The 13,610-nt window shown below is 40.4% G+C and overlaps 1 long non-coding RNA gene across 1 annotated transcript in view; it reads left to right on the top strand.

Annotated features, from left to right (window-relative positions):
- Nucleotides 1–2,069: 2,069 nt before the first annotated feature.
- LOC309333450 overlaps nucleotides 2,070–13,610 on the top strand; it is a 148,627-nt gene continuing 137,086 nt past the window's right edge. The window contains exons 1-2 of the long non-coding RNA XR_014152522.1: nucleotides 2,070–2,260; nucleotides 4,020–4,149. This is a non-coding gene — a long non-coding RNA (uncharacterized lncRNA). The remainder of the gene's footprint in view (nucleotides 2,261–4,019; nucleotides 4,150–13,610) is intronic.

Here is a 13,610-nt window from a genome sequence, read left to right as displayed (position 1 = left end):
ACTTAAAACAAATATGCATTTACTTTTGCTTTTAAAATGGGGAAAAAAGAAAAATGCTATATGTCTTATGCATATTTGCTCACATTATTCCTTTTTAACTTGCTTTCTACATGCTTCCCTCTATTTTTTGTTTCCAAACAGCTGAAATCTTTATTTTAAGCTGGGAATTATCTATTGGATGTCAAGCCAGAGATGAAGAATGCAGTCCATAACATACTAGGAAGTAAGACCCATTGAAATCATTGACATCTAAGTTTATACTTATAAGAGTGTAATCTTTATTGGATTCATTAAATGTGTTATTGAATTACTTTAACAATTGAAGAGACTGGGACATTAATATATAATTTCTTGGTGGCAAACAAAGATGGGTCAAGCATCTAACAGCAAAATTGCCATCTATCTTGGAATAAATGAAGTGTGGTGAAACTGACAGATTAATCAATGGGTGCTTCCAGACTGTCACTATTTCTGAGTGGGATTTAATCACATACCAGAAAATTTAGGCTGAGCAATTATAGAATTGGGATTTCATTTGCAACAAACCTGATTCACCAAAACCAGACTTTTTGCGATAAGGAAAGTGATGTGGAAATGCACTGTAAACTCTTGCATGATACAGTTAATGAACCTTCCTCAAAACAAATCAGAACGAATGCTCAAGTTTGTGTGGAGAGTGGTTAGGAGAGCCCCTATTCCCCTCACAGAACTACTATTCTCAGAGTTCCCTGGGAAGAGAGATTTGTCGTTAAACCACTCTAGGGAAAAATCAAATTTCAAAGGAACATGAAAATCCATCTGAAATTTGACAGGATGAATACAATATAACAATCTGTGTGTGCTGCAATATCAACAAAGTGTATATGTGTGTGTGGAAAACAAGGACGTTATGGTCATTTTAAGAGATTTAGCACTTCTGGATCATGATCTGGATTAAGCAGTGTGGGCCCCCATTCTGGATCAAGACCCCAAGGCTGCTGTCATCAAAGGGGACAGATTAATTAGATTTAGTGAGTCGTGTGGCTAACATCACATGTTGTTTAGCCTTCAGAGATTATCTAGAGAATCTGTGGGAATTTCTAATTAATTAATGAGATGATAAATAACCCACACCAACACTGTTTTAACAAGGCATCCTAAAGGGGAAAGTGGGGATTCACAGGAGACAGAATGATACCAGAAAATAGGGGTTGTTGGAGTGTATTGGAGAGGCAAATATAATTGCCTCCATACTGCAGGTGTGGAGTTGGGGCTGGGAAACTGTGAAATTTGAAAGAGGGACTTTCTGATTTGTAGATCTGTCAGTATGGTGTAGTGGCTAAATCATTGGGATAGGACTGGGAAGGCTTCCTTTCAAATCTTTATTCAGCCGTGAAGATGACTGGTAACCTTGGATTGTTTGCTGTTTATGTGAAAAATAAATTAAAATTTCAGCAAAGGGATAAAGAAATAAGATACAGATTATTCCTCTAATATTTAACCTAGCAGGCCATGTGACCACTGGAGTTAACAGAGTCCTTGTTAGCACAGGGATTAAGTTGCCTAGATAGCCTGTTGTTTGGTAGGAAATAGTGAAGATAGCTGACACTTTTATTACCATATTGTATGTCAATCTTCTACTGACAACCAGTGCACTGTAGTGGTGATGGGAGATCCAGGTCCAAACCTTCACTCAGCTATGAAGATCACTGGGTGCCTTTGGGCCAGTCACTGTTCCTCAGCCTATCTCACAGGAGTGATGTGAGGATAAACGTGGGAGAGAACCACGCACACTGTCTTGCGGTCCTAGGAGGAAAGCTGGAACACAATCTAAATAAAATAAAAGCTAGGGAGCATCCATTCTTTTCATTTCATTCCTGGAACACCTCCTGCCTTCTTCACTCTGGCCAGCTCTATTTTCATCCCCACCCTTCATGCCCACTATGCTGTGTCTGGCCCCAGATTTTTGTGGTGGCAGCAGCGCAAGCAGAATCAGACAGAAGAAGGATGAATCCTTTTTAAAAAGCGAAATCTGCAGTGTCATACCTAGCCAAGGAGAAAATGAAAGAGATTGGACGGCTAGACAAATTAAGCACAAATGCGATCAGGCCAGATTGCATACGGATGCAATGGAAGGTGGCATAAACTCAGCTCATGAGTGCTGTCGGAAGGAGAGAGAGCAGGATATACTACAGCTCATCAGTGCCGACGGTTGTTAGCAGGGGGGAAATAGACATATAGAGACTAAAGATGAATAAAACCAGAGACGCTCAAATGTGATGTAAGTAATAGTAATGCTGTTGCCTACACATATATCTGTCTGGCTTGTAGGAGAAGCTCTTCCTTAAAGAAGCTTCAGGGGAAAGAGAACCTTTAAAATGTAGCACAGGTGAATTAAATTCCATTTTGCATATTAAAAAAGAAAGATGTGGCATGGTTATAGAATGCAAAATCAGTATGTCACTCAAAGACTGGCTTTGCTATAATTTTGCACATGCTGGCGACTCAGAAATAGCATATGGAATAATGTAAACATGAGCTAGAAGAAAGATGTTGCTTGGGAACAGGGGAATTTTGTTCATATCTCAATATAAATGAGATGTTTTGCAGATATGTGCGTAACACGACTCTAGAAGAAAGACAAAGGCCTCTCCCTGTTGCCACCTGAAAAGGAATTTATCTGTTTACTCCTAATCATCAGGCAGAGCCTGCAAATTTTAGTATTATAATTGCAATGCAGAACTCATTTTAACATTTATTGTGGGGACTTGCAAGGACACAGCTCCTTGTAGCCTGGGAAAATCTGTTCTGAAGCCAAGACACTGCAGACGACAATTATGATTATGTAACTTTCTAAAGCATTGTTTCCTTGAAAAGAACTGTCATGTTCTCTTAAGCTACCAAAGCCTTCAGTTTTTATTACTCCATGAATTTGAAGTAATCAGTTCACAGTGTCATTTGTCCTGGTTCCACACATTTTCATGGACCATTGACAAAAATGACGATCAAAAGCAGGTAAATAGAGCTTGTGACACAGATGTGTCTCCATTTACAAGTGTAGCCTGGGGCTTTCCAGGTACTTAAAGCTCCCAGCGACTGCAGCAATCTCTCAAACGGGGTAGAAAATTACCAGAGTGCGGAGGCACTGTTATTTTCCAATGTTCTAGTATATAATGCATCAAAGTATATTTTATATCTGATGGAATGTACACACTGCAAAACAGAAGTAGTGCTGCAAAGTCCACATATAGCAGATATATTCATTTTGCTGAAACAAGATTAGTTTGTGCTGACTTTTTGGCACTGATAAGACAGGACAGGAAGTATTTTGTGCCAAGGAAATCCCAATTTCCCTGTGCGAGGGGGTTTACTTCAAGGTGCTTCAAGGCAAAACTAGACATCATTCTAAGCTCACTCGCCCCCCTGTGTCCCCCACCCCCCAGCCTGTGGCTCCTGCTAGGAAGGAAACACAGACTGTGAGGTTTCAGAACCGGGTAGGTGATGGCACACAGTAACCTTTTATATTTATTTTATTTTTAAAGGATTAAAATATAAATAAATAACTGTCCGGAAGAGCTCCACTCACTACTAGTTCAGGCACTAGCTTGGACACACCATTTTTAAAATTGGGCACATGGAAGGGCGTGCAAAGCAGCCCTGCCCCCAATCTCCTTGTGTGCATCAACCTGCCTGCACAGTCCCTGTGCACCGTGTGCCCAGTTCTCTTGCCACCAGCTTTTTAAAATGGGAAACAGAATGAACCACACACTCTGCCTTGAGCTACTTGGAGGAAAGGTGGATTATATATGTAATAAATAAATATTCCCATTTCCAAATTAGCACTAATGGAGAATTTCACAACTGATGCGTTACCCTATCTTACCACACACACAACAATAATCACCAAAAAGCAGTGGGGAGGGGCGGTATTTGTGGTTAATCTTAAGTAATGACTATTGACAACCAACTATTAAACCCACACAACGGTTTTGTTTTTAAGAAACTTTGCAAATGATATGTTCCTTTACTTCCTGCAACAGGTGGCTGAACTATTTTTAAGGCTAGAAGCTTCACAGAGAAAGAAAATGTGGCATTGGATGCAAAGCAGAATGAAAATTATTTCAAAGAAGTTACAGGAAGATGTATCTCAGAAAATGGTCCATCTGGCAGGTAGGCAAATGCTCTCCCCACCCCCCCACTCCCACAAAAACCAGAATTCATAATGAAAATGCATACCACTAGGCTATTAGTTTCCATAGAAATTGTAGTATCTACAAGCAGTCATTAGGATTCATCTCTGCTTGGCCAATTTTAGCTTTGTTTGCCTCTTCTGGATTACCAGAGTCCTCCTAGAACAGCTTTCCCCCACCTGTTTCCCTCAGACATTTTGAATTACAGCTCTCTATCATCCTTGACCATTGGGCCATGCTGGCTGTGGCTGATGAGAGTTGTAGCCCAAAACATGCAGAGGCCACCATGTAAAGATTTCCTTACATAGTTCAGACCATTTCATTGGGCCCTAATTGGTTACCAAGGTGAATCAACCATATTTTGCCCTTTTAAGACTGAACTCTTTTTGAATCCACTGCTTAACCTATGGCAATGCAGTAGAGTTGAACTCACAAGCCTATTAATGGAACAAAGATGGGATGCACTTTGTGTGTTGCTAAACTACAGTTCACATTCTTACTGACCAAGGCTGATTAGAGTTGATCAACATCTGGAGAGCCATGGGTCCCTTATAACTACTACTACTACTACTACTACTACTTATTATTTATACCCCGCCCATCTGGCTGGGTTTCCCAGCCACTCTGGGCGGCTCCCAACAGAATATTAAACAGAATAAAACATCAAACATTATCCCTCTTCTAGCTGCTGGCACAAGATAGATGTCACAAGGGAGACTTTCCCCCACCTTAAACAACAGCAGTAAACATGGGAAGAGCACTGAGAGAAACCAGTCCCCCTTTTCACTACCAAGGATATAACAGATGGATACAATAAGGAAGCAATTCTAGTTAGTGGTGTGAGTGTATGGAAGTTCAGTTCAATGAGAAATCCTTAAACCCCCAAAGAGCTAGGAGAAATAGTAAATTTGCAGAAAACTCATTTTAAATCAACTGTAAGAAAAACAGAATATGTAAAATCAACTCACTATCAGTGCATAATGTTTGAGGAGAGAGTAGGGATTTTTTTTCTGAGAAGGGAGGAAGATTTCCTAAAATGGTAATTCTGGTGCAATGCTAACAAAGATGTTAAAGAGCAGGTTAGGGTACAGAGTTCATGACTTTTAAAAGTGTAAAAAAAACCGAAACACAACCCACTTACTGTTAGAAACACAATTCACTTTTTACTCAGATTCTGAAGGTGGCCTTGGCTATCAAATCAGCAGACAAAGGTTTGCTGTTGTTTACATGTACCACTCCTCAGAACTGCGGAAGAGAAAAATAGTACATTCCTAGGTATGTATCCACATTTTAACAAAATGATTGAAAGAAGAAGAGTAGAAGAGAAGAAGAGTTTGGATTTGATATCCCGCCTTTCACTCCCTTTAAGGAGTCTCAAAGCGGCTAACATTCTCCTTTCCCTTCCTCCCCCACAACAAACACTCTGTGGGGTGAGTGGGGCTGAGAGACTTCAAAGAAGTGTGACTGGCCCAAGGTCACCCAGCAGCTGCATGTGGAGGAGCGGAGACGCGAACCCGGTTCCCCAGATTAGGAGACTACTGCTCTTAACCACTACACCACACTGGCTCTCTTGCCTGAGTGAGGTAGTACAGTATGAGCAGGGAACCTGTGCCTACTCAGATGTTGTTGAATTGCAATTTTTATGACTATGGGCCATGCTGGCTGAGGTTGATGGGAGTTGGAGTTCAACAACATCTGAAGGGTCAAAAGTTCCTCACGCCCATTGTAGAAGAACACATGTGGCAAATGTCAGTAGCTTTAAAACTGTAGCCAGCTTCTCCAGTAATTCCCTATGTTGTTATCTGTATTTATTTTGTATTGATGAAATCCTTGATATTTGTTCATGTACTCTAAAATTGTATTCCTGTAGTATGGAGATTAATGAGGGGATTTACAAGCTGTTATGGTTACTAAGAGGCATATAATACTCACTGTCTGTACTTCACTACTGTGGCTATAATTGACTATATTTCATAGTCACCATCGGAAAGACTTCCATAAATGTACATATGTAACTTAAGATGTATGTAGGCTGATAGTTATTCTTAATGTGATCTGCTGCTCCTCATGATGATTCATTTCTCCCCCCCCCCTTTCCCCTTTGTTGCATTTGCTAATAATAATAGTAGTAATAAAATCAATTGCAACTGGGCAGAAGTTACAATGATAGCAGGTTAAGGATAAAACTTTCTGCTTCCCAAGTGCTTCTGAAGACAGCCAAGGGGAGGAAGAGTCCAAGTTCTTCTCTAGGCTCAGAAGGAAGAAAGGCACAGACTTTCCCTGATACTGTGCTGAATATCAAAGTCTCTTAGAAAATTGTGATGAATCTCACTGTTTTTAGAGTGTCTCCACAGTCAGAATAGTGTCTGTGAGAGTCCCTTCACTACTCCAGGCAGGGGAGCTGTCCCTGGTGCTGCAGTAAGACAATTTGCCTGAAAACAGCAAGGCTTCTTGTAGCTTTCTGAGCAGCTCTGAAGGTCAGGGCAAGAAAGCCCGCATCAGTCTTCCCAGCTGAAAACAGTTCGGATGTACCTTTTCCTTAGCATAATAAAAACAGCAGTCCCTTCTTCCTTTGCAGGAGAGGGGGGCATCAAGGTTTTGGTACATTTGCAAACATATTTGTACAAATTTCAAAACTTGAGTTCCACAACTATGATGTAAATTTGTCCAAATTTGACAGCTACAAGTGTGTACAGCAAAATCTGAAGACTTTACTGTTGTGTTTACCTACTTTGGATGACTTACATAGGGTTATGTATACTAACCCTATGTAAGTCATCCAAAGTAGGTACCAGACAGTCAGATCCGATCATGTGATAAAGGGTATAAGAAAAGCCTTGATGGATCAAGCCAAATGTGCATTAAGTCCAGTATCCTGTTCTCACAGTGGGCCACCAGATGCTGATGGGAAGCTTGCAAGCAGTTCCTCGGTAAGACATACGGTAAAGGATGCATCCTTATGAAAACATTCCTGCTGTTGGTAAAGTTTGTTTTCAGAGCCTGTTCTTTTTATTTAATTCTGATATACAGTGGAATGTTTTGTATGAAACAGAATATTTGAACAGTATAACCCCAAATCCTGTTGAGAACTCAGCATTAGGAAAAAAACCCCACTGTCATTTAAAAAATTTATTGTCATGATAGCATTGTCATTGTAAAATGGGAATATTAAATCATGTGGGGATGCTATGAAAGACATAAAACTTTAAACTAAATGTCATTCGTAACACCTCAAAGCAAGGAAAATTATGTGTCTTTGATATAAGGAAGCACATCTCCAGCAGTATCTGTCATTAATAAATTGTCAGATAAATTTTCTCCAGATGATGGCTGTTTTTACAGTTCTGAAATAATAAAGATATAGGATGTACATTTGTATTGAGCATTTTATTTTATGTTTTGGTTAAAATATCACTTGGTTAAACTGGCTCTCATCAACAGTTTTATCAGTGTCAGGATGGATTTTCCAACACGTTATACAAAGAAATCTGCAGTTTTTTTGCCATGTGTTTTTCACCACATATTTGAGATCATGCCCCAAAGGATAAAAAGAATTATGCGTGAGCAACGATTCCTGTTCCAGCAGTTATTCTATAACAGGCTTCCTCAACCTTGGCCCTCCAGATGTTTTTGGCCTACAACTCCCATGATCCCTAGCTAGCAGGACCAGTGGTCAGGAATGATGGGAATTGTAGTCTCAAAACATCTGGAGGGCCAAGGTTAAGGAAGCCTGTTCTATAACATTCAAAAAGAAAGCTCATGATTTTCCACCCATCCCACCTGATTTGTGTGCAATGCCAATTTAGGTAGCATCTCTGTATGGAAGAGATGATTATGCTCCTTTGGAACATTATAAAAGAAGCAATGGAAGAGGAATTGTGACTCAGTACTTCCTTGGGATTCAGGTAGGTAGCCTTGTTGGTCTGACACAGTTGAAATAAATAAATAAAATTGTCCAGTAGCACCTAAGAGACCAACTAAGTATGTTCTGGGTATAAGTGTGCATGCACACTTCTTCAGATACTTCCTTGGGAGTTAATGGTGCATAATTAAACTGGAATTTACTACCACCAGAACTAATGATTACTGCCAATCTGAATTACTTTAAAAGCAGATGAGACAAATCCATGCAGAATGAGGCTATTGGTGGCTATTGGCCATGATGGCTCTGTACTACCTGTGTGAACATTGGTTGTTGGGGGAACAAGAATGAGGAGAGTGCTGCTGTGTTCAAATTCCATTTGAGGATTTCCCATAGACATCTGGGTGTGGCCACTGTAAGAAGAGAATGCTGAACTTGCTGGGCATTTGGTCCTCATTGAACTCTGTAGAATTTACTGTGAATGGTGCTTCCTAATTCAGTACTTGTTTGCATGCTAGAAGCTGCTCTACCTTTAATACAAAGTTCACCTCTTCCAAATTGTGGGATTTGGAAAGCAACACTGAATTTATTTATTTTTTATTTATTTTTTGCAGAGCAAAATGCTCAGCAACCTTTGCAGACTCAAAGGCAAAAGGATATTTGAACCTGGGAAATCCAAGTGATTGGAGATGCTTTTGCTGGACAGATTGTCATGGCTTGAAGGCTTGTGTGCTGAAAAACAGGCTTTGTTGGAGCTGTTGATCTATGCATTTCATAGTGGTTTAGGGTGTGGTTTTGATTCTATGAGATTATTTTGTGGGGTTTTTTTGTTATATTACTGTATTACTAACCTCTACTCTGATGTGGGTGCTTTGTTTTACAGGATTTTTTGGGTGCTGTGATTTGATTGAATATGTGCTTTAAATAGCTTTAATTTTCTGGCACCTAGAGAACTCTGGTTTTGAGGCAACTAATAAATGTAATAAATAAATAAGACCTCAGATGAGGCTGAGGAAATAAAATCAAAGTCGACTGTTCTAAAGGTAAGCTGTTTGAACTGTACAGGAAGGGAAGGGGTGTGATGTATGGTTCTTATGATGGTGTCATTTCAAATTGCAGCTGGAATTGCATGTTGTCATATGTTGAAAAGTTCCCTATGTGTAAAGCACAGGAATTCAGTGCACAGAGCATGTGACAGCCCCCATTGTTGAAAAAAAATATGCATCCAATAACTCTTTAAAATCCATGTGCATGCTCACAAGCAAGACAGTGGATTTTTTTACCCTGTATTTATAGTAAGAGAGGGGAATGTTATATCTCCAGATGTTGCTGAACTGAAGCTCCCATAAGCCTTAGCAAGCATGGCCAATGACCAGGGATGAAGGAAGCTGTAATTCAGCAACATTTTTTTGGGGGGGGGTCATAGGTTCCCCTCACTTGATTTGAAGGCTTTAGAAGTCATACACACGACTGCAATTGAACCCTTTTGTCAGACTGAGGACTACGGTACGTTCCCTTGCTGGAAATATTCCAGGGGGCCACACTGAAGCTGTGGGCAGGCCAGAACCAAATGTAGGGAGGGTCAGCAGCAAATATGAGCCGTGCAGCAGACATTCCTCTTACATTTCTGGAGTAGGCTGCATGCCCATTGTGCAATGTGAGAGGTTTCTGCATCCACCCACCCATCTCTGCATCCTTAGTCCAGGCCAACAAGAGGCATGGTTCAAGGACATATTACAGTCAGACCCCAGAAGTACAGGTCCAGCAAATGCGTGTGGCCCGGGCATGGAGCTGGCCTAAGGATTTCTAGCCCCAACACAAATAATGGGAGTCCTTTTACCTGCAAATCTGAGGCACATTGCAAGACTGTCCTTCTGACATGATCTTTCATTTGCTTAATAAGGCAAGGATCCCTGAAAAAATACAATACAACCTAGACATGTACGGAAGATAGCAAAGCACTATGTTCATTCCAGATGCAGAATATGGGTGTGGGAGCACAACTGTTAGGGGATTTTAATGACATATGGTAGGATTCATCAGTGAGAACCCAGCGCAAGGACTTCCACTTGTGCAATGGGGCTTTCCTCCCCCACCTGCACAACCCATTAATTTTGCACTTCAGAGGGTGGAAGAACCTCCAGGAGGAGGACAGAGCGGATTCTTTCGTCTGGCAAGCTGAAATGCTTGTGCAGATGGAATGATTGGAAAAGCGTTACACTGAATTTTCCCCAATCCTAGCCAATCTTAAGGGATAGAAATAATAATAATAAAATTGGCATAAATGAGAATCTTAAACTATGGAATGTATTACATACAGAGAAAATTGGAAATTGGTTGACTATAGAAAGAGAAGGTTCACTTCAGGACCAAGCCCAAATAATCTACTGTCTGAGGCAGCCTTGATGCACAGTATCTGTCTTGGATGCTTTAGTTGAGATTCCTGCATTGGGGGGGGGGAGGGGTTTGGACTAGACGACTCCTGCGGTGCCTTCCAATTCTACAGTTCTATGATACCCAAAGCCAGACAAGTTATTTCCATCATGCGGGCTTCCCACAGACATATGGTGGGTCACTATGAGAACACAAAGCTGGACTATGCAGACCTTTGATCTGATGCAGCAGGGCTCCTTACGTTCTTATTTCGAAACCTGAGAAAGAAAATTCCACAGGCAGGTCTCTTCCTCCCTGGCCCCTGCCCAACAATAACAAATTAAATAAATAACAATTTGCTGTCTCTTCGTGACACACAAAATCAGTTGCCTGATGCAGCCACCTCGTTCTGTCTAATGGTGGGACCATCCCTGTGGGCACTCCATTGCTGTTACCTCTTCTCCTACAAAAACATCTTGTTGTAAGTGGGATCAATATTCACTCAGCTTGTAAATTGTACATCAAGGACAGGAAAAAACAGCTACGTTTATCATTACGTACTGGATGTTCAAAGCAAATACAGACTTTTTTTTAACAATACAAATATGTCTGGGTTTTGAAAAATATATAAAAGAAGTTTGAATAATGCTTAGACAAGTGGCCCTGCTTGGCAAATAATGTTTTGCAATTTATTTAGTAAGAACCCTTGTCCCTGATCCTCAGCATCTGCTCAAACATTACCGGGAGTTACTGTGGCTGCAAATCATTATTTTCAAGTCAAGTAATGACTTGTATTAACTTGACCAATAAGAGATCTCCTAATGGGGCTGCAGATAAATAGTATCACTCTGGTAACTACCATGATCAACTCTAGTAAGCAGAAGAAAGTGAATCATTAAGCGCTTCAGTTTGTTCATGTATCTCTATTGACTTTAAGTGGACTGAGAGTGCTTGTGTGCCCCTAGGACTGGAAATTAAGCCTTGCTATTTATAGTCCCTCTTCCTAGTTTTCAATGCTGTTCAAGGAAGATGTCACAATAATGCACCATTATATTCATCCAAGTAAAGCAGTCTATATGCTAGAGTGAGGATGAAGATAGATTGGCGTTTGGAATGGTAAATTACGAGCTGTGATAAAAGCATCTACCACAAATGGTGTTTGCTGTTTCTGGGACATTTAGGTTTAAGTTTGGGATTATAGCCCAAGAGCTCTCTTCTTCTCTCTTTGCTAGGTCTGAACATTTAGGAAGGGATTCTACTGAGTGCAGGCTAAAACCTATTTGTAGTACTGAGACTAGGCTACACTCAACATGGGACTTGCCCTTGCAAACTGTTCTTACATTAAGGAATAAATTTTTAAAATTAAAAAAATTGTCCAGTAGCACCTTAGAGACCAACTAAGTTTGTTCTGGGTATAAGCTTTTGTGTGCATGCACACTTCTTCAGATACACGAAAGCTTATACCCAGAACAAACTTAGTTGGTCTCTAAGGTGCTACAGGACAATTTTTTAATTTTTAAAATTTATTTCGTCTGTGTCAGACCAACACAGCTACCTACATTCTTACATTGTAGCTGATATATATCACACATTCCTCATCATATTTCTTGTTCCTTTTAGGTGTTGTTGTTTTTAAGTGTGTGCCCCAAAATGTAAAGGGTAATGCAATGAACAGGTATTTTCACTAATAATAAGCAGTCACCTGAAGTACACAGGGGACATTGGTCCATTAGGGCAAATAGAATACTTTTGTCTGACGGCTTACTTATTTACTACTGAGATACCTGCTGGTACTGGCCGACAACCTTCTGCTTGGCCAGCTTCAGTCTTGTCCTAGTGAAATTCTGCACCTACTCATCTCAAGAAACAGAAGGTTCTATAAGGATAGATGTAGCCATTGCTTATAAAGAAACAATGGAATATTAGGAGGAACAAGTAGGAGGGAAGGAAAGAGTGGCAGTTTTGGTAAAATGATTTTTGCTTAGGTTAATTTATGCACTGCCTGCTTAGCTTCTACTTTTGAGATGGGAGCACCTTCAGTCTGCATTCATTCACTTATTAATTAATTATATTTATTAGTCACTTTTGTCCGAAATGCGAATTCAAAGCAACTTACAAAAATAAGCATTAAAACCCTTTGTGAACCATCTTGGGGACCTTTTTGGCAGAAAGGTGGCATAGAAATAAACTAAGAATAAAAATGCTCTTTGACACCCCTCTTGCTTAAGAGGCCCTGCACTTTCTCTTTTTGGAATGAGGAGCTGGAAGGATGTGTTGAGAGGCCCTGCCTTTTTCCCAGCAGAGAAGAAAGTATGACAGTGCCCAAGTATACTGAGCCAAGAAATTCAGCTAGAAATTCAGTGTCATGAAATTTTACTGCTGTAGCCTCCATGTCATTGAAGGGAGGGAGAAAGGAACAAAAACCAGAATTAGTTGGTTGTGGCTCTGTTTCCACCTCCCATTGACCATCCTGCCTGGTTCCAATGGACACCAGACACCACTGAAATAGTAACTCTCTTGTGTACCATCACAATCTCCAAGGCCAACAGAAAAAGCTTGCTTTCTGCCTGCTAAGACTAAGTGAATATAAAGCAATGATCATATTAGTTGAGAAGATGTGGCTCTAAGTAGAAGCCAGAGGCAACAATTCCCCCTCCCACAAAGCCTTTGGGGGGGGTAGCAGCAGGAGGAGAGGAGGGATGCCCTGTTGCACAAGTGGGAGACCCTGTGCATGGCTTCTGCTGCTGGGACTTGTTAGGTGAATCAAACCCAAAGTAGTCTAATGAAAGCTAACCACAAATAAACTGAAATACCATAGTATGGTCTTTCTTTAAACCAATATATTTAAACTGCAAGAAAAGTCTAATCTGTCAGTCTCCTTCTCACTTGCATTCTTAGCGTTGTTAGAGCCCAGTTTTTGATAGGATTGGGATACCTGTTAAACCATTTAAGCGCATGACATTGATCACTTCTACTAGTTGCTCAACATGGATAACTTATACATGTCTGTTCTCTTTGCAAACGCTCCATCTCAGACCATATAGAAGATTTATGTACTGCCTGCATAAATAAAAAATATGTTGTATTAAAAAAAAAATCAACTCACAGACCCTCATATCACAATGTGAACCTAGTATGGCTTTGAAAAGTGATTTGCTGCCCCAAAATGTGGGATTATAGTGTGATTGAGGTTCTGTGCAAGAAGT

Source organism: Podarcis erhardii, assembly GCF_964252035.2.
Source record: "Podarcis erhardii genome assembly, chromosome: 2".
Taxonomy (NCBI): domain Eukaryota; kingdom Metazoa; phylum Chordata; class Lepidosauria; order Squamata; family Lacertidae; genus Podarcis; species Podarcis erhardii.
This window is presented reverse-complemented; position numbering and strand designations above follow the sequence as displayed.